Source organism: Notolepis coatsorum, assembly GCF_963971535.1.
Source record: "Notolepis coatsorum genome assembly, chromosome: 12".
In the NCBI taxonomy this organism is placed as follows: domain Eukaryota; kingdom Metazoa; phylum Chordata; class Actinopteri; order Aulopiformes; family Paralepididae; genus Notolepis; species Notolepis coatsorum.
The window spans coordinates 115,111,145-115,136,820 of NC_140176.1; positions in this window are offsets into that span (position 1 = coordinate 115,111,145).

The window sequence follows — 25,676 nt, forward strand, 5'->3', positions numbered from 1 at the left end:
ATTTTCCAGATACATATGAACTCTGTGAAACATTTCCTGCTTGTGAAGGCATGAATCCGATAGATGTTGCTTCGCTGTTGACCATCTGTTCTCTGTCTGTCGTGTGGCAGGGCCAAACAGTAACACAGTAAAAATTAAATACATACATAACAATGTGGACAATGTGTGTTCAGAAGTCTCTTGGTCCACAGGTTGACGATGCAGTCGGGAACATTCACTGGTCGCCGTCCATTCCCTGTCAAGGGTCACCTGTAGCAGTGGGGCGGTCAACTATAGTGGCCTTGCAGACTCTTTCCCTGGAGTCTATGTTGTTCTTCACCACCATCACATGTCTGCCACTGTGCTCACGCTTGACCTTTATCAGGCCTAGAGACATGGCTGTAGGGTGGTCTTGAACGTGCTGTGTGGTGGTTGGTCCCCCCGTTCCTCGTCATCGCGGTACTAGAGGGGCGAGGGGGCGGGCGTTTTTGAATGTGTTGTGCTGGTTTCGCTGTCCTCTCCTCGTCATTGCGGTACCACTTGATGCAGGGCGAGGGCCCGCCGGTGTAGTGGCTAGTCAGTAGGACGCTCTCTCTCACACGGATGGCAATCTTGTCATCGGAATCCATCTTGATGGTCAGGGCTCTGGTTCCCTTCTGTAGATGGTCTGCCGCCGGCCCCCGGGGTGAGGCTGCATGTCGTCCTTTCTGTCTCTGCTCCCCTTCCTTTGGGGACGTCTGTGTTGTGTGGCTGGGTTGGATGGCGGCTCTCCCACGGTTGCTGTCGTCGTCCTGGTTGTGTCCGCAGCTCCTTGGCGGCGTCCCTGGTGGTCCTATGCTGTCGTGGGTCGTTCAGGTCGCTGGGTTGTGTTCCTCTCTGCCTGGTCCTGCCGTCGTTCGCGGTTCAGGTCACGCGTCGTCTCACTCCTTCTCACTTGTCGTGTCCTCTCACCAATATGATCTGAGGATGATAGAATTGCCTTAGAAAACCTCCTCACATAAATGATTCAACGCCTTTCTGCTAAAGAGGAAAATCATTTTGGGATTAATTCAATTCATTGTAAATAAAATCACTTAATTGAAAATAGGAAATGCAAGCCAATTGCATTAGCAGTGATTCCTTATGTCAAGAAGGTCACATTCACTACGATCTTATCAGATCTTGTATCTAACTAGATCTTACAGCATTAGGCTTTAAATAAAATTGTAAATGAATGGCCAAAAATCTTGAATCAGATAAAATAGCTCTTTGTCTTCATAGTCTGTGATGTTAAATTGAAGTTGATCTTACCTCAGGCCGCGTACGATGGTGTGCTTCTTCAAGATACTTACCTCGCCATGACTTCTCGGTTGTTCTTCACGTCTCAGTGTGGCTCGTCATGATTTAGCATGGGGAAAAACATAAAATCTAGGCAGCCAGTTAATTTTGCATGAAATACATCCATTCATTTTCTCGTCTACTCTTAAGTAGCATTAATTTAATTACCTCTAATACACCTTGTGCATTTTGATAATCATTGTGTAAATGATTATCCTGCTTCCAACTGATACAAATAAATCTAACCCTAGCTAACCTGTCATGCATTTGTCCTAATAAACTAACCTACACTGTAGCACTCAACACTTTGATGAACATTGTTACTCAGCTGATAGAGTTGTGCCCTTTTTGATGTCCTGTCATACAGAACCTGTGAGTCGCTTTTGGATAAAAGTGTCAGCTAAATGACCAATGTACGTGTATACCTTGTACATTTAGATAATTGTGCTCCAATTTGTTGGTTTTGATATTTGCAGTCATGGAAATGTATTAGTTTGTTAAAAGAATAGTCATGCATGTTATTGGTTATAAGCAGAGAATAGAAGGAGGAGATTGCAAGTGAAGTTGTTTTCATCATTAATCTTTCATCTCGGGCACTTCTACTTTGTCTGGTTTCATTCAGAAATTATATCTCTAATTCGTGTGCCTTCTTGAAAATAGATGATGAAAACACTGGTTAGTTATTTTGTTAGTATGGGAATTAGGTAGACTTTCATGACTGCAAATTCATCATTTGTGTCTGATTCATGTTAAATAAGTGGTTCTCTGTTGTTATCCATTGTCAGGTGAGTCCACCAAGCCTGTGGTCAGAGTGCAGGCATTTGCATTGCTTTGTCTCCCTCACGCCATACCCTGTGGGTTTCAAGTGCCCACTCTGAATAGCGTCTGTTATCGTCTTCGTCAAGGCTCGTCAAGGCCTTGAATGCGACGTGGTGGACACAGGACACTGGACAAAAGTTTATCAAAAATAACTATTTATTTACAACTAACTAAATGGACAGAAATAGTGGGAGCTGGGTGTTCCAGACTCCAAAGTTAAATAACAAAACTATAAGCAAAAGGAAGAACAAGCCGAATGTACAACAAAATAGTGAGAGCAGGTGAGACGCTGGAGAGCTGAGACATCTCCTGTGAAGTGGGGGAGACTTGACAACTGCTCCCTGCACTGCATTTGTAGGGCATGGTGCCTCATCACCACACCTGTGATGAATTAGAAGGGCGGCCATTTTAATAACAAAAACAGGAAGAATCAGTGTGTCAATTAAACCACCAATTAGTGACAGCACACTTAACCACAATGTGAATATGCACCACAGACAGTAAGTATCCCTCCACCATGTGAAAGTAATACGTAACACCCCCACACCGAAGATTTATGTTCTTCTCCCAACTATAGCCCAAAGAAACCAACACCAAGAGAACGAACATAAATAAATAAGGGGATACTTACCAACCTTACCAAAAAAAATGCAACCACACACTCCAACATGTGCAGCGCCTGTACTGTGTTGAGTGTGAGCCCCGGTCAAGAGTCACACTCAACTGTACACCAAAAAATTAAGTGCAACCCACAGCCCATGAGTCACTACCACAAAGCGATAACGGGTCGGCCCCTGTCGAACACGACCCTTAACTCCGTCGAATGCTCCCTACTGAGGAACACTCGACACCGTCGCTCAGCACAAACAACCCCGTCCTGACACCCGCTCAAGCGAGACCCCTCCAAAATGTACCCAGCTGGGCCCGGATGGAGCAGAGCCGGTGGAAACATCTGGGCAACTAAACCCCACTCAGCCCCTACTGAGGCGCAAGGCCTAGAAGATAATCCACCCACCGACACATCACCACCAAACAAAAAACCCACGACAACAGGTCCCTCCGCCGATACAGACCTGACAAACAGAGACAACAAACTGGAGTCAGCATGACACAGCAGCTCACTGCGCTCAGGACAGAAAACAGGAAAACAAAATACAGGCTCCACATCAACAGGCCGCTCCACCAACACCGACCTGTCAAAAGGAGACAGCAAACTGGAATCACACACCTGAGAAAAAACAAACTCATCGCGCTCCGGACAACCAACAGGAAAATTATCAGCACACTCCCCTGGTACCAACACAGTGCCCATCTCCTCCCCACTGGCACTGTCAGTACATGAGACTGTACTAAGGGCTGTACCCCCGATAGCTGTACAGGAGACTGTGAGTCACGAACATCCAGAGCAGGATGTACCGCCTCAGGCACGTCCTCACCATCCCTGGAACAGAGCAACATCACTTCAGGCACAAAAATATCTGGAGTACCACCCAAAATGGCGTCACAAAAAACAGCATGGTCAGGAACCAAAATGGTGGCACACTCATCAACACGTGACTCAAAATGGCGCCACAAAAATTAGCACCGTCATTAGCAACAATGACAGAAGAAACTGCACCGTCATGAGCCAAAACAGCGTCACAAACAATAGGACTGTCATGAGCAACAATGGTGTCACAGACAGCAACAGTGTCATGAGACAAAAAGGTGCCCGATTTGTTCTTACTGGCACAAGCCAAAATGGTGGCACACACAGTAACATTGTCATGACACAAAACGGTGGCACACACATCAACTTCATCACGATCAAAATGGTCGTCACCCATTAGAGTAGGTTGTGAAGACTGCTCCTGCTGCACAGGACACAGGTAACTAGGTTGACTAGCATACCCAGTGCCTGGCAGAGAGTCAGTGTGGTCACATGAATCAATATCAGAAACACTGACCATACTGGGATCATCACTGCTGACAAGTGAGACATCATGAACGTCAGAGCTACTGTAGGAAGGCCGGCAGCCCAATTCTGGCCTTGTAGCCTCCTCAACCAGAATGGTGCCACATGAAATGTCAGAAACGGTGCCACATGAAGTAGCAACATCCTGCCCACTCTCATCCTCCTCATTCTCCTCCTCCAATTCGTCTGTGGCCTCAGCCACTGTAAAGGCTGGGAAGCCCACAAGATACTGCTCCGCCACTCGAGTATCCGGCACGCATGTCACCTCCGGTTTCACCAGTACTTTACCTCCAGCCAAGTCATTGCCCAAGAGCAACGTTACCCCCTGCATAGGGAGTTTGCCAGCCATCACTCCGATCACCACTGGTCCTGATACAAGGGCACAATCAAGAAAGACATTATGCAGCGGCACATTCATCGTGTGGATTCCAAAAGCCTCAATAACAACCCCTGCACCCAACTCAGAGTGGTGCGTAAAGGGCAGGACACTACTTTGCACAAAAGATTGGGATGCGCCAGTATCACGGAGAATTGTCACCGGTACTTTAGGACCTCCCTCTGTCAATGAAACAAACCCTTTACTCCTGAAAGGTGTGTAAAGGTCATCCACTCCTTTGCCATCTAGTGGAGACAGAACAGGGTTACGTACAGGTGTATTTATCAACATCACTGGTCTGGGTGGGTTAGACGGGCGCTTCTCTGGGTGCAAACGATAACAATTACCCATCACATGTCCTGCACTCCCACAATCCTGGCACTTCCGGGCATCATCGCTTCCCCATGCCCCATTAAACTTACCACTACCCCCAGCACTGGACCCTGTAGGCCTAGTAGGAGTCCATTTCGGCCTCCCCTCATCATGCCCAGGATAATGCTGTCTCTCAAAAGACGTCCTGTGGGTCAAAACATACTCATCAGCCAGGACCGCTGCTGCTGAACAGGTCCTGACTTTCCTCTCATTTAAGTACATTGCAATATCCTCAGAAACACCATATACCTTGAATTCCTCTAATAAGATTAGGTCCCTAATCTCCTCCACCGTGGTGACCTTTTCCGCTGCACACCACTGGTCAAAAAGCAACCGCTTTTCCCTCACAAACTCCACAAAAGACTGAGAGTTCTGTTTCCTCAAATTGCGAAATTTCTGGCGGTAAGCCTCAGGGACCAATTCATAGGCTTTAAGGATAGCCTGTTTCACCAAAGCATAATCTTTATTATCAGGATACATCGACGCATACACGATCTGTGCCTTACCGCGCAAAGCACTCTGCATGAGGATAGTCCATTTATCTGCTGGCCAGCCGCAACTGCCAGCTATGTCCTCAAATAATAAAAAAAAACTATCGACGTCCCTTTCCAAAAAAAACGGAACCATGCTTTTCTGCCTAGCCATATCAAAACCCGGCTCCCGATGCACATGTATAGCACCAGCACCACCCGCATTACGCATCGCCATCTCCCGGTCATATGCTGCCTGGGCGCGTACCTCCTGTGCCACCTCAATAGCTTCCTGGGCCTGGGCAGCAGCTGCTCTTCTCACCCCAGCAGCCTCCTCAATAGCCTCAATAGCCTCCCTGGCTGAAGCTGCTGCTGTAGCTGCTGTAGCTGCTGCTGTAGCTGCTGCAGCTGCTCTCCTCACCTCACTAGCTTCAATAGCCTCCCGTTCAGCTGCTTTGTCCTCACGGTCTGCCTTGTTAATAGCTGCAAGCTCACGCGCTGTCCTAAGCTCCACATCTCGCCCACGCGGTAGCTCAAAGCCTTCTCCCTCCTCCTCCAGAGTTCTACCTGCAGCCACACCAAAAACCTTTAGTGTACTCAGTTCCTCAATTAATTGACCTACCAAGTTCTCCTTCTTCTGGCCTGCATCGAGGTCTATTGAAAACCTTGATGCTACCTGTAGTAACTCATCCTTTGAACACTTTTTTACCTTAGCCAGTGTTGGCTCTGCAACAAAGTCATCAATGTCAAGTTTCAAGTTTCAAGTTTCTTTAATAGTTGTCATACAGAAGTACAGAATACTTTCATACAAAATGCTTCTTACTGTTACGCTCCAGAGACTGTGCTAGACAAGATAGTATCAAATAACATAGTATAGCATGTAATTTAGAAGAAGAAAATGAGGTCACAGTGTTCGGTATAGACATATGTACAATGTTCTGAGTTACCATATAATATATAATACTATGCAGTGTACTAATGTACAGTACTATATAGTGCAAAGCAGAAATGGGATGAGGTACAATTTAGGTACAATTTACAGTAAGGTGTACGAGTTGTAGTGCAATCCTTCATCAATAAATATAAAGTGTGGGGAGTGGGTGCTACAGTGTGTTTGTTTAAAGTGGGTGTGTGCTATAAAGTGTGTGGAGTGGGTGCTACAGTGTGTCTGTTTAAAGTGAGTGTGTGCGTGTGGATGTGTGTGCTATGTGCGTTTGGTGGTTGTTGTTGTGTAGTGTTCATTGTTCGTTTAGCAGTCTGATGGCCTGGGGATAGAAGCTTCTTCTGAGTCTTTCTGTCCAACGTCATTGTCTATTATCCTCAGTAAACGACAACAAATGAATACAACAATATTAATTACTAATTAAGTAATTAATCAACCAATTAATTAATTACCAGTACAAGGCAATACTACAATTAATCCACAACAAGGGACATAGTTCAGTACCCAAAACACAAGCAACTCACCCACCATTCCTACGACCTGGGGTTCAAACTCCAATTTCCCTGTATCCACAAAAAGGTGTAGCACGTAATTAAATGACAGTGATTGAAGATACACGGCATAACACAGCACACAATTAAACTCACAAGCAGTAGTTCAAAACACAGCATTTTATGTTAGCACGCAAAACAAATCACACTGTATTTAAGACACACGGCATAACACATACTGGATCAAAAAGGTCAAGCTCAATAATGCATACAGATCCTATACTAGAGAATCACTACTAACCATACACAGATCCTATACTAGATAATCACAGCAGACACTGCTACTGGACACTAGCTACAGGCCTCTGCTGAGATGAACCACCCACAAGACTAACCCTGTGGTAGACATTTATCCCAAAATACTGGAACAAACGCTCTTCAGTAACAAACCAAGTGAGGCAAAACCCCTTGTGTTACTCAACAAACAAATTCAACAAACAAATTCTAATACAAACAGGTGCTCCATACAATCTGATTTGACTCACAAATAGCTTCTAAAACCTATACTGCAGTCAAAAGAAGGACTGCTAGGCCCACCACATGTCTAATCTGACAAAAACACTTACATCAGGTCCTAACACACTAATTACATTTCCCGGCCCCCTAACCTACCTATACTGAAAGCTAATGCACTGTAGACCTAGCTTTCTTCAACCACACCTGCTACCAGCCAAAGATCATATACCAATCACTTCTTTGACCGCCCCAGGAGTACGTGGTACACAGGAGGCTAACAACAGCCAGAAAACAATGAAATTACCTACCTGTGGTGTCCACTAAACTAAATATTTTAAAGCATACCAGTAGTCAAATCAAATTATAAATTAAGAGCATACTTACCTGTTTGAAGACCGGCTAGAGGCCCCATGTTACATTCAAGCCTAAAATATGGCTCGTCAAGGCCTTGAATGCGACGTGGTGGACACAGGACACTGGACAAAAGTTTATCAAAAATAACTATTTATTTACAACTAACTAAATGGACAGAAATAGTGGGAGCTGGGTGTTCCAGACTCCAAAGATAAATAACAAAACTATAAGCTAAAGGAAGAACAAGCCGAATGTACAACAAAATAGTGAGAGCAGGTGAGACGCTGGAGAGCTGAGACATCTCCTGTGAAGTGGGGGAGACTTGACAACTGCTCCCTGCACTGCATTTGTAGGGCGTGGTGCCTCATCACCACACCTGTGAGGAATTAGAAGGGCGGCCATTTTAATAACAAAAACAGGAAGAATCAGTGTGTCAATTAAACCACCAATTAGTGACAGCACACTTAACCACAATGTGAATATGCACCACAGACAGTAAGTATCCCTCCACCATGTGAAAGTAATACGTAACAAGAGTTAACTCAGTCTGCCTCTCCTGTAAACACAAAAAACATGTTAATTTTCCCACTCCTCTAAGACCATTTTTGAGTGTGTTCTCTTTGATTTTGAGTTCAAACACACATCATCTAGTCTTCATCTTATACTGGGAGTAAGTGTGTGTGAAGTGCCACAGAACAAGTGACACTTTTTGACAATGACATCCTGAGTCGTTCCAATATAGCCGTATATACCTATTTTTCACATGTAATCATATGCTTCATTATTCAATTATTCAATTGATGATGGACAATGATCTCACAGGATGGCAGAGTGGGTGTGAAGTGCCACAGAACAAGTGACACTTTTGGACAATGACATCCTGATTCGTTCCAATGCAGCCCTATGTACCTATTTTTCACATGTAATCATATGCTTCATTTTTCAATTATTCAATTGACAATGGACAATGACCTCACAGGATGGCAGAGTGGGTGTAAAGTGTCACAAAACAAGTGACACCTTTTGAAATAGACATCCTGATTCGTTCCAATACAGCCCTATATACCTATTTTTCACATGTAATCATATGCTTCATTTTTCTATTATTCAATTGACGATGGACAATGACCTCACGGGATGGCAGAGTGGGTGTGAAGTGTCACAAAACAAGCGACACTTTTGGACAATGACATCCTGAGTCGTTCCTATGTGACCAGTATAAATCTTTAAACTGAACTCTGGAAAAATAGCTCTATGATGGCTCTACTTATAAAAAAATGGAACTGAACCTTTAATATCTCCATAAGAGGGGTCTGTTCTCCACAGTTCTTCACAGGCAAAAGGGAGGCAACCTGCGGAATGTGGGCCCCAGCAAAGGAGAGAGAGAGCTGTAAGATGTTAACCCTTTCAGACGGGAAGGGGATTAAGGGTTGAGGGTTGAAAGACGGAGTCCGGAAACTTTTGAGGAGATCTTAAAAAAGAAACTATATAACAATTAAATGTTTAATGTGTACAGTAAAAGTTTTCAAAATGGCATGCTTATAATTGACTGTCAGTAGAGAATAATACTAAAAGAAAAATGTGTAAAAACTGTTTGTCTGGAGGGATTCTTTAAGAGATACTATGGAGGGCCTCGTGCATGGTACGATGTCACGTGGTCACCACAGACAAAGCCGTTGTCTGTTTTGAAGGAAAAAGGGACTTTCTGTTACTTAAAAACCACTAGGTAACTAGCAGTAACGATAGTACAAAGAAGGAGGAGTCCATAACAAATTATGTATTGTATGTTGGTTTGCTAAACAGAAATGACGACCCGGTGACATCACTGTGTTTAGACCAATCAGAAATACGGTACAATGTCAAATAAAAGAGACGGTTGCCGATTCAAGAGCCAGACTTTTTTGAGAGATTTTGAGGAGATGACTGAAACCTGATATATTGTAAGCTGAAAACTTGTGTACTTATATAAATGAAACTGAACCTTTAAATGTAATTTTCTACTGTTAAAAAATAAAAACAATCTTCTTTTGGAAACAACGTTTTGCTTCTATTTTTCCTAAAAAGACGGGTAAGCATGGAGATGTATTTTTGCATTGTAACTTTACCAGTAATAATAATAATAATAATAATAATAATAATGATAATGTGCCTGAATGTGCCTGTAATGTGCCTGATTTATGATGTAAAAAAGAACCTCATGAGTGTGGTTTTCCCCAGACGGAGGAGGAGGAGAAATAGGATTATTGTGATTAAGGAGAAAGGTGGGTTCGGCAAGCCTGGTTTTATCAAGTAATGCCATACAGTAAACTCTACGGCGAACCGAGTAGATTAAAGCAAAATAAAGAAAAGTAAATATACCCCCGTCTTTTTATGATGTAAAAAACCTCCTGAGTAAGGCTTTAGCCAGACGGAGTATTAATGATGTAAAAACTTTAGAAGTGGGGCTTTATCCATACGGAGGCCTAAAGAGAAATATGTCAACAACGCGGTAGAAGGAGACATATGATTATGCATTAAGGCAAAATAGAATAAGTGGCTTTATCCCTAGCTCAGGCCTAAAGAGAGAAATATTTATCAAGTAATGCCATATAGTGATAATACGTGTACTGTATAATGGGATTATCAAGTAAAGCCATATAGTGATAATACGTGTACTGTATCATGGGATTATCAAGTAAAGCCATACAGTGATAATATGTGTAAGTGGCTTTATCCCTAGCTATAATGGGATTATCAAGTAAAGCCATATAGTGATAATACGTGTAACGGATAAGGGAAATGGACCTCATCTGAATAAAGAGAGTCCTTCCCAGTGCAAATAAAATAAAAGATTCCGCAACTTCAATCACTCGACCTAAGGTCAATGACTGACGGGGGTCGGAACGGTGCATTCGCTATCTCTTGTCGGTCAGTGGTAACAACAACATTTTGTAGACTCGTTTGGTTCTGCATGTCAACCACTTCGCAGGACGCTGTTTGATGTCAAGATAAGCAGACCAATGAGTTATGAAGTTATCGATCTGACCTAAAACCTAGCGTGGGCATTCAACATGGCGTCCCTGGGTGGACATTTATACTAACCAAAATAGGTGCTAAACGGCCGAAGAAGACAGGACTACTGTCAAAAGCCTCTGGAGTAAAATTAAATTACAGATTTGGCAAAAATTTAAGTAGAAAGCTCTACTGGCGACTCGAGTGGAAGGCTGTACTCGGGGATATCACAAATGAATAGAAAGCTCTATCTTGGTGATTAAAGCAATGTTTACTCACAACTAAAGGGTAACATAATGTTTATAGAGCTCTGGGGGGAGTTACAAGTGCAACATAATTTCGTGCTTTGCCCACAGGAAGCGAACTGGCCCTACCCAAGGCGAGGGCTCCCTAGCCCAAAGACACTGTTTGTAAGGAGGGGAGACTGGATGTGAAGCGAAGTCAAAACGACCGTTCACAGAAAGGCGAGGGCTCCCTAGCCCAAAGACACTGTTTGTAAGGAGGGGAGACTGGATGTGAAGCGAAGTCAAAACGACCGTTCACAGAAAGGCGAGGGCTCCCTAGCCCAAAGACACTGTTTGTAAGGAGGGGAGACTGGATGTGAAGCGAAGTCAAAACGACCGTTCACAGAAAGGCGAGGGCTCCCTAGCCCAAAGACACTGTTTGTAAGGAGGGGAGACTGGATGTGAAGCGAAGTCAAAACGACCGTTCACAGAAAGGCGAGGGCTCCCTAGCCCAAAGACACTGTTTGTAAGGAGGGGAGACTGGATGTGAAGCGAAGTCAAAACGACCGTTCACAGGACTGCAAGCTAACTAGCTCACCATCGGCTAACAAGCCAACGCTAGCTCAGGAGGAGCTAGCCCAGGAGATGCTAGCTCGGGAGGAGCTGGCACGCCAGAAGCTAGCTCAGGAGGAGCTAGCACAAGAGAAGCTAGCTCAGGAGGAGCTAGCACGAGAGAAGCTAGCTCAGGAGGAGCTAGCCCAGGAGATGCTAGCTCGGGAGGAGCTGGCACGCCAGAAGCTAGCTCAGGAGGAGCTAGCACAAGAGAAGCTAGCTCAGGAGGAGCTAGCACGAGAGAAGCTAGCTCAGGAGGAGCTGGCACGTCCAACGCTAGCTCAGGAGGAGCTAGCCCAGGAGATGCTAGCTCAGGAGGAGCTGGCACGCCCAAAGCTAGCTCAGGAGGAGCTAGCACAAGAGAAGCTAGCTCAGGAGGAGCTAGCACGAGAGAAGCTAGCTCAGGAGGAGCTGGCACGACCAACGCTAGCTCAGGAGGAGCTAGCCCAGGAGAAGCTGGCACGGGTAGCTCAGGAGAGGCTGGCGCGGCAGATGCTAGCTCAGGAGAAGTTGGCACGGGTAGCTCAGAAGAAACTGGCGCAGCAGATGCTAGCTCATGAGAAGCTGGCGCAGCAGATGCTCGCTCAGGAGATACAAGCACACGAGACGCTAGCTCGCATGTTGAGACATCTCAAAGGACTAGAGATCCCCGAAAGGGCCTCAATGGACCAACTGATGGAAAGAGAAGTAAGGACCCCCGGTCAAGATCCAGGGTATAAGATGGTGGAGAAACTAATCCCACAGGTGCGAGGCGGGAGCATGTCTCTCAATGATGCAGCAGGATCAGTCATGAATGGAACACCTATGCAAGGATCATGCTTACTGCTTGAAAAGCTATTCAGAGGAGTCCCAGGGGGTAACCCACTGGCAGCCCGATGCGCAGCATGGTCACAGGACCAGTTACGTATCGAATGTATGCTGTATGACCAAGTTAAAATGCTATCTGACAAAAGGGGGGCCTCCCAGGAGTTCCCCCCGAAAACAACCAAGGACAGAACAGGGAGCAGGAAGTACCAATACCTACCTGCAGACGAGTGGGCCGCACTAACCCCAGAACAGCAAGCAGAGGTGAGGACAATAAGGGAGGAATTCAAATCCCGGAAGCAGAGATGAGGGCACAAAGGGAGAAATTACCTTCTGGGGCCCTGACACATGACACTCAAGCAAGTGCAAACTGCACTTGACATACCGCTCATCTGTCAAGAGGAATAATATATAGTGTTGTTGTCATTTAGGAAGAAACACAACATGGAATACTACATGCATTCTGTATATATTTTAAGTATAATATGTAAAGATGTCCGTCCTTGCTCTAAACCCAGAGTAAAGTAAAGTGAATTTGTAATCTATTTCATTCAGAAGGGATTTCCTGACAGCAACCATTTGGTAGGTTAGCACCCTACCAACCATATCAGCTGCATGAGATGTACACTCACCAGCGCCTATGGGTAACAAATTGAGACTCTGCAAACTCTCATCAAGCTTAGCACCTTGACGCGGGGGGACAGAGCGAGCATCAGGGTCTCTGTATCCGACGGGCCTATCAGATTTGTGGAGACTTGGAAGCCTCAGCATACAGGACGCTGTGGTGCTTAGGCGGCCAAGTCACTGGTTTATAGGTCTGTCAAAACGGATTGGAGGTTCCGGGGCTTAGAACATGAGTTCAAGTGAGTTGGGCTGTATACTAATTAAATAGGTATCAACAGCCGAAAGAATATTAACTGAAATAACTGCTGTCAGGTGTCTCTGGAGTAGAATTAGTTACAGATTTGAGTCAACCTTACTCAAGATTGGTCTTATCGGCAGAACCTCTCCAACCAAGACTCTTCCTAATGTTCGAGATCTGGCACACTGGTGACGTAGATGGTCTGCAGAGCGCAGCAGACAGCCAAAAGTAAATTGGTAAAAAATCTATCAGGAACAAGAGAGGGTTGATAAGTAACGACTTGAAGTAGCGTTTACTCATGACTAAAAAGTTACGTAATGTTTTCTTACAGTCAAAAACGTAGAAGGTTCTACTTAAAGAAAGAATCACGCTTAAAGTATATTTTTGTGATTACGGTAAAAAGGTTTACTCATGACTAAAAAGTTACGTAATGTTTTCTTACAGTCAAAAACGTAGAAGGTTCTACTTAAAGAAAGAATCACGCTTAAAGTATATTTTTGTGATTACGGTAAAAAGGTTTACTCATGACTAAAAAGTTACGTAATGTTTTCTTACAGTCAAAAACGTAGAAGGTTCTACTTAAAGAAAGAATCACGCTTAAAGTATATTTTTGTGATTACGGTAAAAAGGTTTACTCATGACTAAAAAGTTACGTAATGTTTTCTTACAGTCAAAAACGTAGAAGGTTCTACTTAAAGAAAGAATCACGCTTAAAGTATATTTTTGTGATTACAGTAAAAAGGTTTACTCATGACTAAAAAGTTACGTAATGTTTTCTTACAGTCAAAAACGTAGAAGGTTCTACTTAAAGAAGGAATCACGCTTAAAGTATATTTTTGTGATTACGGTAAAAAGGTTTACTCATGACTTGAAGTAACTAAATGCTTACTTAAAGTCAGAACTTAAGTAGAAAAAACTCTACTTTGCGAATAGCAGGCTGAAATAGCCATTGCGAGCAGGAGCGAATAGCAGGCTAACTAGCCATTGCTAACAGGACGAGGCTACTCACATGAACAGATGGGTATATGATAACCTTGGACATGCCGGAAGTAAGAGGATGTTGGTATACCTGAGAACCAACAACATTCTCATACCTAAAGCCAAACAAAGAGCGATAACAGTCCGAAAGGCCTGTGAACAATGTGCGCTGGTAAAGGTGCGCTGGTAAAGGGACAAAACCTGAACCAGTGCCACACTCTTAGACGGGGGGAGGCTGTCCCCCGGAGTCAGCGAACGACGCAGCGGATGGCAAGAAGGAATATACTGACTCAGGTCAGAAATCGGAACTGGAGGAAGACCGGGATAGGTCAAGCTCCAGAGCATCCTCAAGGTCCTCATCTAGACCTCCCAGACCTCCCAGACCTCCCAGACCTCCCAGACCTCCTAGACCTCCCAGACCGGACAGAGAGACATCGGCCTGGACCCAGGTTACAGGGCGACGAGAGTCCTGAATGGACCTGAAAGAGAGAAAAGAAATGAGTCCTCTGTGGACTGTATCTGTGATGTCCTGCGAGGCCTACGGACAGGGTCACAAGACCAGGCCAACCACACGTCAATAGAGGACTGCTGCTACAATTCTCGGGGACCCGTGGGGGTCGCCCGAGAAGTGACAAATCAACCTACCTCAAACTATGGGAGAGATCCAAGAGGTCAGAGGGGGCGACCCCAAGATGACCAAGATGACCAAGACGACAACAGCCTGGGTGCATCGGCCGGGAACAACAGATGCAAGTCTTCCCGCCGGATACCAAGCAACAACGTGACCCCTATCCTGTCGAGCCGTCCAGCCAGGGAACAACAGATGCAAGTCTTCCCGCCGGCTACCAGGGTAACAAGGTACCGAGATGGCAGAGGGGGTGTGGAGAGTCACAGCCACGTGACCCCACAATCGCCATCTCGTCCCCCAGTACAGACGCTATTAAGACAATGGAAAATGACCGCCCAGGATGACAGAGTGGGTGTGAAGTGCCACAGAACAAGTGACACTTTTTGACAATGACATCCTGAGTCGTTCCAATATAGCCGTATATACCTATTTTTCACATGTAATCATATGCTTCATTATTCAATTATTCAATTGATGATGGACAATGATCTCACAGGATGGCAGAGTGGGTGTGAAGTGCCACAGAACAGGTGACACTTTTGGACAATGACATCCTGATTCGTTCCAATGCAGCCCTATGTACCTATTTTTCACATGTAATCATATGCTTCATTTTTCAATTATTCAATTGACGATGGACAATGACCTCACAGGATGGCAGAGTGGGTGTAAAGTGTCACAAAACAAGTGACACCTTTTGAAATAGACATCCTGATTCGTTCCAATACAGCCCTATATACCTATTTTTCACATGTAATCATATGCTTCATTTTTCTATTATTCAATTGACGATGGACAATGACCTCACGGGATGGCAGAGTGGGTGTGAAGTGTCACAAAACAAGCGACACTTTTGGACAATGACATCCTGAGTCGTTCCTATGTGACCAGTATAAATCTTTAAACTGAACTCTGGAAAAATAGCTCTATGATGGCTCTACTTATAAAAAAATGGAACTGAACCTTTAATATCTCCATAAGAGGGGTCTGTTCTCCACAGTTCTTCACAGGCAAAAGGGAGGCAACCTGCGGAATGTGGGCCCCAGAAAAGGAGAGAGAGAGCTGTAAGATGTTAACCCTTTCAGACGGGAAGGGGATTAAGGGTTGAGGGTTGAAAGACGGAGTCCGGAAACTTTTGAGGAGATCTTAAAAAAGAAACTATATAACAATTAAATGTTTAATGTGTACAGTAAAAGTTTTCAAAATGGCATGCTTATAATTGACTGTCAGTAGAGAATAATACTAAAAGAAAAATGTGTAAAAACTGTTTGTCTGGAGGGATTCTTTAAGAGATACTATGGAGGGCCTCGTGCATGGTACGATGTCACGTGGTCACCACAGACAAAGCCGTTGTCTGTTTTGAAGGAAAAAGGGACTTTCTGTTACTTAAAAACCACTAGGTAACTAGCAGTAATGATAGTACAAAGAAGGAGGAGTCCATAACGAATTATGTATTGTATGTTGGTTTGCTAAACAGAAATGACGACCCGGTGACATCACTGTGTTTAGACCAATCAGAAATACGGTACAATGTCAAATAAAAGAGACGGTTGCCGATTCAAGAGCCAGACTTTTTTGAGAGATTTTGAGGAGATGACTGAAACCTGATATATTGTAAGCTGAAAACTTGTGTACTTATATAAATGAAACTGAACCTTTAAATGTAATTTTCTACTGTTAAAAAATAAAAACAATCTTCTTTTGGAAACAACGTTTTGCTTCTATTTTTCCTAAAAAGACGGGTAAGAATGGAGATGTATTTTTGCATTGTAACTTTACCAGTAATAATAATAATAATAATAATAATGATAATGTGCCTGAATGTGCCTGTAATGTGCCTGATTTATGATGTAAAAAAGAACCTCATGAGTGTGGTTTTCCCCAGACGGAGGAGGAGGAGAAATAGGATTATTGTGATTAAGGAGAAAGGTGGGTTCGGCAAGCCTGGTTTTATCAAGTAATGCCATACAGTAAACTCTACGGCGAACCGAGTAGATTAAAGCAAAATAAAGAAAAGTAAATATACCCCCGTCTTTTTATGATGTAAAAAACCTCCTGAGTAAGGCTTTAGCCAGACGGAGTATTAATGATGTAAAAACTTTAGAAGTGGGGCTTTATCCATACGGAGGCCTAAAGAGAAATATGTCAACCACGCGGTAGAAGGAGACATATGATTATGCATTAAGGCAAAATAGAATAAGTGGCTTTATCCCTAGCTCAGGCCTAAAGAGAGAAATATTTATCAAGTAATGCCATATAGTGATAATACGTGTACTGTATAATGGGATTATCAAGTAAAGCCATATAGTGATAATACGTGTATTGTATCATGGGATTATCAAGTAAAGCCATACAGTGATAATATGTGTAAGTGGCTTTATCCCTAGCTATAATGGGATTATCAAGTAAAGCCATATAGTGATAATACGTGTAACGGATAAGGGAAATGGACCTCATCTGAATAAAGAGAGTCCTTCCCAGTGCAAATAAAATAAAAGATTCCGCAACTTCAATCACTCGACCTAAGGTCGATGACTGACGGGGGTCGGAACGGTGCATTCGCTATCTCTTGTCGGTCAGTGGTAACAACAACATTTTGTAGACTCGTTTGGTTCTGCATGTCAACCACTTCGCAGGACGCTGTTTGATGTCAAGATAAGCAGACCAATGAGTTATGAAGTTATCGATCTGACCTAAGACCTAGCGTGGGCATTCAACAGTGTGTTACTCATAAATTGTGTTGTGTTCAGTTATGATGTATGATTTTTTATGGTACCCTGTATCAAAAAACTATAGAGAACGTGGGGGTTAAAACATATTGTTTTTAAAAATAGAGATGATTTGTTGAATAAACATAGCATGTTTGCCTTATCACTAGCCTTGTGCACATTCTAAGATATAGAAACCTATTTATGATATTTTATACAGAAACCTATACAGATATGTTACAAATCTGAAACAGGCATTGAGGTTAGCTTTATGTGACTTATAACGTGTATAGTAATGAAAAACAATCACTCAAGCGATATGGGATAGCTGTAATTTACTGCAATGAGAAGATAGTTATGTCATGCATCTACATTAGGACTTCAAAACAATCGCTCAAGCGATGTCATGCGTCATAGGTTTGTTTCATACTCACCAGAAAAAGCTGCCGTGTTCACGTTGGATCCTCACAGTTCAGTTCAGTTATTGAATAACCATATTAACTTACCCCCCTTTGTGCCCATGTGTATCTTTAATCGAATAGTGGTTCCTGAGGCTGTAGCACGTTACGTGTCGTCAATGCAATGTTCGGCTCGTTTCTCCGTTGGTCTGGGATAATGCAACCCTGGAAACACTCACTTTCCAATAGCAGCGCGCACATACATATACAAATAAAACATATACTACACGTGGATTTCATATACCCTCGGCCTCGGGCATATTAAACCTTACCGTTCGCCCAATGATAGTTTCATATCACACTTTTGTATGACGTCATCAGTCCAAGCGCCGTTCACGCGTTCACATTCACCTCGGAAATAACGCTTTGCAATCCATGCAGTATTTTTTTTTTCACAAGCTCTCAATAGCCTGGAATTCACCTAAACCAGTGTTTTGTTACCGAATGAACGCGCCTGTGCATATGTGAAACGTAAACAAATTGAAACGATAAAACTATACTTCCCAAATGGTCGTTCCCGTGGGCTGGTTTTGTTGATTCCGGAAATCACTATCTTAGTTTGTCGCGTGAGTTGCACCCCAATGTTATTATCTGTATAACGGTAACTCGTCTTCCAATGCTCGGCGCAATATCAGTCGGTTCGTTCTTAACTCAATAAAACACCTCGGCGGGTTCTAATACTGTGCACATACAAACGAGACTCAAAACAGACAAACAAACGAAACTACATAAAAGTTAACGTGTGTATATACCTGATTGTATTGGATCGCTGTTCGTTTAGTCGACTAGCACTCTGCTGCAACAAGGCATTTATACCCTTGATATACCTATACATCGTTATTAAAGCATAACGACCGAACCTGACTTCGAAATTTACCAGCGATATATTAGATGTGAATAAACCGTTTAATCATACTCTCGGTCTCTTCAACCCGCGACTAATGTCCCGTTTAATGTAGTATGGCGTACTACACCGGGACATCGCGTAATCAGCTTCCCGCTATCTGTATGATCAATTGGTTAATTTAATCCGAATACATCGTTTTCAGGAATGGAAGAGATTGTGGGCTTAGTTTGAGGTTGAAACAATGAATATTATGACGTTACTCTGGTAATTCTAATTATGATTCCATCAGCTTCTCGGTCCTAACTTCCCGCCTCTTTGCAGAGGAATCACAGAACGTTTTTAACAGAGTAGCGTTTTCAAGGATATCACATCTAATAAGCCCACGTTTCTTGCCTTGTTGCCTATATTTTAGTCTGCATCAGCTAGACTTGGGTTAGCAATCCAACAACCTTTATTTTGTTGCCTATATTTCAGTCTGCACCAGCTAGACTAGGGTTAGCAATCCAACAACCTTATTTTGTGCCTAAGCTTTCGGGAATAGCACATATAACCCATCCTCTCAGAACCGCCTGATAAGGACCCAGGTGCACGCGTTGCCCTGGTAACGATTTTCAATACAGATCAGATATATTAATGCACATTATTCTTACTCAGCCATGATCTCAATATTTGACAACATTCTGTAACATTCACCTGGCACAGAGAAAAGCGGGAAGGTTTTAATTCCTTGCCATACATTTTTGGTCGACCATCTATTATACTCACTTTTCTCTGTATAGCTGAAACAATACAGCAAGCCGGTAGGACGCAAGAGTCCGTCACAAGTTCGTAGACGCCAATTGGGGGATATTTGTGGATATCCTGAAGAAGAATGTTCTCAGTCAACCGAGGTTTGGATAATAACAAGGTTTATTAACCAAACAGATAGAATTATAGAGAGAATGGCTGAGGCTCTCGCCCCAGGTGATCAGCTGAAATGACCCAGGTAAAAGACCCGGATAGATCTCGGGAGGAGACTTTTATAGTTAACAAGGGGGGGGATGTGGTCCCATTTGATAGGTCAAATGGGGGGGGGGATACAGGTTTGGGGAGAGGGGCACAGGATTGGGGAGAAAGGGGGGGGGCACAGGATTGGGGAGAAAGGGGAGGGGAATGTCTTATTCCACAGAGAGGGGGGGGGGCACAGGTAAGGGGACACAGGGGAGGGGAATATATTTACATGAAAACATTATATTATACCACAATTATACCACATAGGTAAGAAAGCCACAACACAAGATGTTTTCCAAATAGTAAATTTATATATTTAATGGAGGTAGGGCTTTAAACCTCCTCCATGGTGCACAGGGAAAAATGTAGGGGAGAACAAACAAGGTATACATACAGACAAACACTTAGCAAAATATTAACGTGTCCGTCATAGGACACCACAACTAGCACAGGATTAATCCACACCAAGTGGTAAATGGCACCAAGCCACAACGTATCGCTCCACAGCTACAGCTAGGCAAGAAGGCAACCTCCTCACTCCACTCTGGAACGTGGCAGTGATCCAAATGAGGCGCCCCTTGTGTGTGTCATCTTCCAGGTTATATCCACTCATCCAGCTGACTGCCCACAGGTGCAATCAAGCAGGTGCAATCAGCTCAATCAGGGGGATGAGTGGTATCTGGGAAGGGAGAGAGAGAAACAGGATTAGGAGATGACACATCACACAGACAAAAATAACATAACACATACTAATTATACTAACCTGATGTTCACATGGTCTTCCAAATACAGTAATAATGATAATGACCAACCCACGTACGTCACACCTCCCCCATAAGAGCGAACCCGCAGGGTTAGCAAAACATTATCACTTATTATTAACCAACATCAGATTAGCACCAACAGAACAGAAATAAATAAAAATCACCCTCCATATAGGCCACATGCCCCTATTTCGGGCCCACACGGTCAACCACCACATCACCCAAAACACATATACCGGCCTTAGGCACACCTCCCAATACCAGATGCATCAGCCGTCGGACGTGGTTGGTGCATTCCTCATACCGAGGCCATGACGGTATACTGTAGTCAACCATACGCGAATTGCTCAATGGGGTTTGCACTCCCAACATCAACACCGTGCGTCCTGTAAGGCACATTAGAACACAACACAGCATGTGAAACAACAGTCCTGTCACATCTCAACTCCGACGAGACGCGGGCAGGACTTTTCATTAGCCTATTCACATGACACCAGCGTGTCCTTCTCCGCCGCTCGGGCGTACACAACTTATACTTAGTGGCAGACACCCTTTTCTTTACCACATAAGGTCCTGAGAACCGGGCAGTGAGCACAGTACCAGGCGTGGGCAGCACAATAAACACCTCATCCCCCGCCTCAAATTGTTGCTCCACCGCCAACTTGCAAAACTCACCACAGACAGAGTCACCCAATGCTAGACCTCGGTCTCGCTTCCGCTCCTGTGCCCTAGTGACAGCACAAATGGAAGAAACATTGGGGTGATTATCAATCAACGCATCACACAATAAGTCAGTAAATGGAGCATTTTCAACCTCCAACACAGGGACGACTTTACCCCCAGCGATATCATTCCCCATGACGAAATCCACGCCCTTCACGGGAAAACATGGGCGAACCGCGACCGGAAAACAACCTGTGATCAGTGCAGACTGTACATGCACCTTATGCAACGGCACGCGCACACACCCCATGTCAATACCTCTCACCAATTCACTCGACTGACAGGAGTCCACATCCAATGGTAATACATCAGCCAGGATGAACGATTGAGAGGCTCCTGTATCACGGAGTATTCTCACCCGTTGGTAGTCCCCAACTTTACCCGACAGGGACACATAACCATCAAACAAAAAGGGTTCAAAAGAGCTATTCTGGTCAGGACATGACACTGTACCAATCAACCCCACCCCTTTCGGTTCCTGGGCTGACTCCCTGGTCTCCTGTCGATCCCTTAGCGCATGACAGTCCCTCATAAAATGCCCTTCTTTCTTACAATAATTACACACAAAGGTGGCCTTTTCAGACGGCGGTGAGCGTGGTCGGAATGCTCGCTCGTCACCCAAGGCATTTCGAGACGGCGGTGAGCGTGGTCGGAATGGTCGCTCGTCACCTCCCCGATACGGCGATACGCAGAAGGAGAGAACGCACCACCTCCTACATACACATCATTTCGCACAGCAATATTTTTGTGGATCAATGCGAACTCGTCTGCCAAAACTGCAGCTTCCTGGAGGGTAGAAACTTTGCGCTCCTCTAAGTACACTATAATGCGTTCGGGCACGCATTTCTTAAATTGCTCAATGAGGACTAACTCGCTCAACGCTTCGACACCATCCACGTTACATGCTTCACACCAACGAGTAAACATCGTCCGTTGTTCACGGGAAAATTCAACATGTGTTTGAGAGGGAGCTTTACTTAGTGCCCTAAATCGTTGCCTATATGCTTCCGGCACCAGTTCATATACGCGCAAGACAGCACTCTTCACTTTCTCATATACCACGCTGTCCTCATTCGATAATGACTGGCATGCCTCCTGAGCCCTACCAGTGAGTCTGTATCGCAATAAAATCGCCCACTGGTCCTTTGGCCAATGCAAAGCCCACGCTAATTGCTCAAAAACAGAGAAATATGATTCCACCTCAGACTCCCGAAAGACGGGAACTAAAGAAATATGCTGCCCAATATTAAAAAGGCCCTGGGATACTTCAGTTGAGGAAGAGGAAGAGCCACCACTCTCCAATTCCATCCTTCTTATAGTCACCTGGAGCACTCTGTCCATCTCCTCCTTTTCCCTCAGCAGCGCCCTCTCCTTCTCCTCCTTTTCCCTCAGCATCTTTCTTTCCTCCCTCAGCATCTCTCTTTCTTCCCTTCTCTCTTCCCTGTCTCTCTCTTCCTTCCTCTCTCTCTCTTCCCTCTCTTCTTTCTTCTCCTCCCTAACTCGCATAGCCTCTCTTTCCTCCATCTGGAGACGGGCCAAACGTCTACTTGACTTACGAGTGGGAGAAGAAACAGAGGCACGCCCTGAGTGTACCGAGTCATCACTATCATTCTCCTCTCCCTTGGAAATGCCACCTCTCCGTTTTTGTACCGCACCAGCGTTTCGATCTAAACTACCAGTGGCCTCACTAGTCTTGTCAGCCGCCTCGCCGCGTGCGACGTTCTCAGAGACATTTCCCTGGGCTATGGGCAAACTAAATATATTTTTATCCAACAACCCAGCCAGCACGATCGCTTTCAACTCCTCTTTACTTTTCGAACTCTGGACAGTAATGCTCTCCATCGGAAGCTCATCTCTGTCCAGATTCAACTCTTTTGAGTCCCTTGCCCGGTGCTCTTCTGCAACTGACTGCAGTACTGACCGGCTGTTGCTAGTCCACTTGGTCAAGGTGAATCCGCCTCTCTGACAAATCTCTGAAAGAAATTGAACCATGACAACTGCTTCCTCCTCTGTGGGTAGGCTCTTTAAACAATCATCCACATAAAAACATCGGCAGAAAAGTAATTGCGATTGTCTTCAGCAGTCTTCTTCAGTGCATAGCTCGCCCAACTTAGGGAGGAAACTGCCCCAAACAGGTGCACTGTTATTCGGTGTTCAACAATCTCCAGACTTGTGTTGCCCTCAGGCCACCAGAGAAAGAAACGAAAATCTTGGTGTTCTTCAGGAACTTTGACCCATGGGCGGAGTTTATGGGGGTGCAGGGGGTGCATTGCACCCCCTGGTGGCCGGGGGTGAAATTGCTTTAAAAAAAATAAAATAAAATAAAAATAAAGATTATTTTTATTTTAATAAAATTATAATAATTGTGAGAAACAAATCTGAATTCTATTATGTTTTGTTTTACAATACATTAATTTTATAGTAGTAATCATGTCACATTATAAGGCGAACCTTCTGTAGTGTGGCAGTGAAAGGGTTAAAGCGCGGCCAAGCACCAAGCAGCAGCAGCAGAATGCCCCGCGTGATAGATTGTAACGCTTGTACAAAGCCACTTATTCTGAGATGATAATTAATGTATCTGGATAACCAATGCACGGATTTTGTCGAGGCAGGTAGCGTTATTTCGGGAAAATTGATATCTACAGTCTGGTATATTTTTCGTCCACAAAAAATCGAGGCTGTAATAATTATTATTGCTCGAGAGTCTCTATGAATAATAATAATTAGAGCCTCCATTTTTCAAGTCAGTTAAAAATGATCCCTGTAGTGCTGTGTGTGTGAGTGTGTGTGTGTGCTGCTGTACTACCTAAATAAAATAAAAAATTAGGGGTTAGGGCATTGTAAAAACGCTAAAATAATCAAATAAAGGTAAAAAAAAATCGCGTATAGTTCGCCGATGACTCGCACCCCCTGGCGTCAAGTTCAAACTCCGCCTATGCTTTGACCTGGTAAAACATTGACTTTATGTCTCCAATGAACACTACTGGCTCCTCTCTGAATCTTACAAAAACACCAAGTAGTGAACTGGTGAGATTAGGGCCTTGTAACATTTCACTGTTCAGTAAAGTTCCCTGGTACTCAGTGCCACAGTCGAACACCACCCTTAACCTCTTAACTCATTCAGAGCCATGCCCATATGACCAAATTAGGGCTTCCATGCCAGCACTCTACTCAATGGGAGGACGGGGATATTTGCGAACGCTTAAACTATAACTTAAGTTATGGCTATGGATCTAATACGCCCGTCGCTTATCAATGACTTGCTTGCAGTCAACATGTACAAAACAGATTTTTCATCTGTACATTTTCATTTTATACCGTTTTGAATATGAGTATAGTTTTGGAGATTTCTAGTCATTCCAGAGAAATCCGCGATAATCTGCCTTTAGTGGAATACACAAAACACGTTGTAATTTTTCGGCTGATTTATGAATCGTTTTCGAAAATAAACGCTAGATTATCGAGAGTATATTATGTGTCCTTGTGCTCGATACAAAAGCGGGCTGAAAAATCGCTTATTCGTGACTTGCTCCGCGCTAACGTCACACACACACACACACACACGCTCCGATGGCGGTGATAGGAACATCTGATTAACCCAAGATTCGTAACATAAATTCCTTACCTCACATCAGATGTTCTGCAAAAAGATGAATCCAATTCCTGATCGCCATTCCAAATATCGATCGTGTTTATTGATCCAGTGTTATAGTCCAAAACACATAATCAACGCTGCTCTGAGTGTCCTCAGGCAATGTGGTAACACGATACTGCTTGCCCGAGAAGCAAGACCCAGACTGGAGTTATTTTTTCGATGCACATTCCCAGCCAATCCAATCCAATGATGTCCAATACCATCCGGGAGACGATAGGCGGCGGTATTTGCCCTTTTGCGAGCTCAGACCCATTCCCAATGATAACATCAGGTTGGATGGATGAAAATGAATGGATATCGCTAATAAAAGAAATAACGATTAAACCCGAGTATACTCGTGATTGGCACGGAACGGTTGGCTAGTTAACCCGACTTTACTCGTGGTTGGCACGGAATGGGTTAAGCCCGGAGCCCTATTTTCTGAAAATCTGCCTAAAATACATACCTAATTAAATGGAATATTGCTCCACTTCTACAAGGTCCATTTGCATGTTTTTGTACCGCACCAGCGTTTCAATCTAAACCACCAGTGGCCTCACTAGTCTTGTCAGCCGCCTCGCCGCGCGCAACGTTCTCAGAGACATTTCCCTGGACTATGGGCAAACTAAATATATTTTTATCCAACAACCCAGCCAGCACGATCGCTTTCAACTCCTCTTTACTTTTCGAACTCTGGACAGTAATGCCATAATGTTTGGCGATACTACAAAAATCTATCTTTGTGCAGACATCAATTTGATCCCTCATAGGGTCCGCCAAAAAAATTTCCAAAGTAAAAGCTGCCCCAGCCATAGCCCTTGCAGAATATGACTATGCCACAAATAACATATGTATAATTACC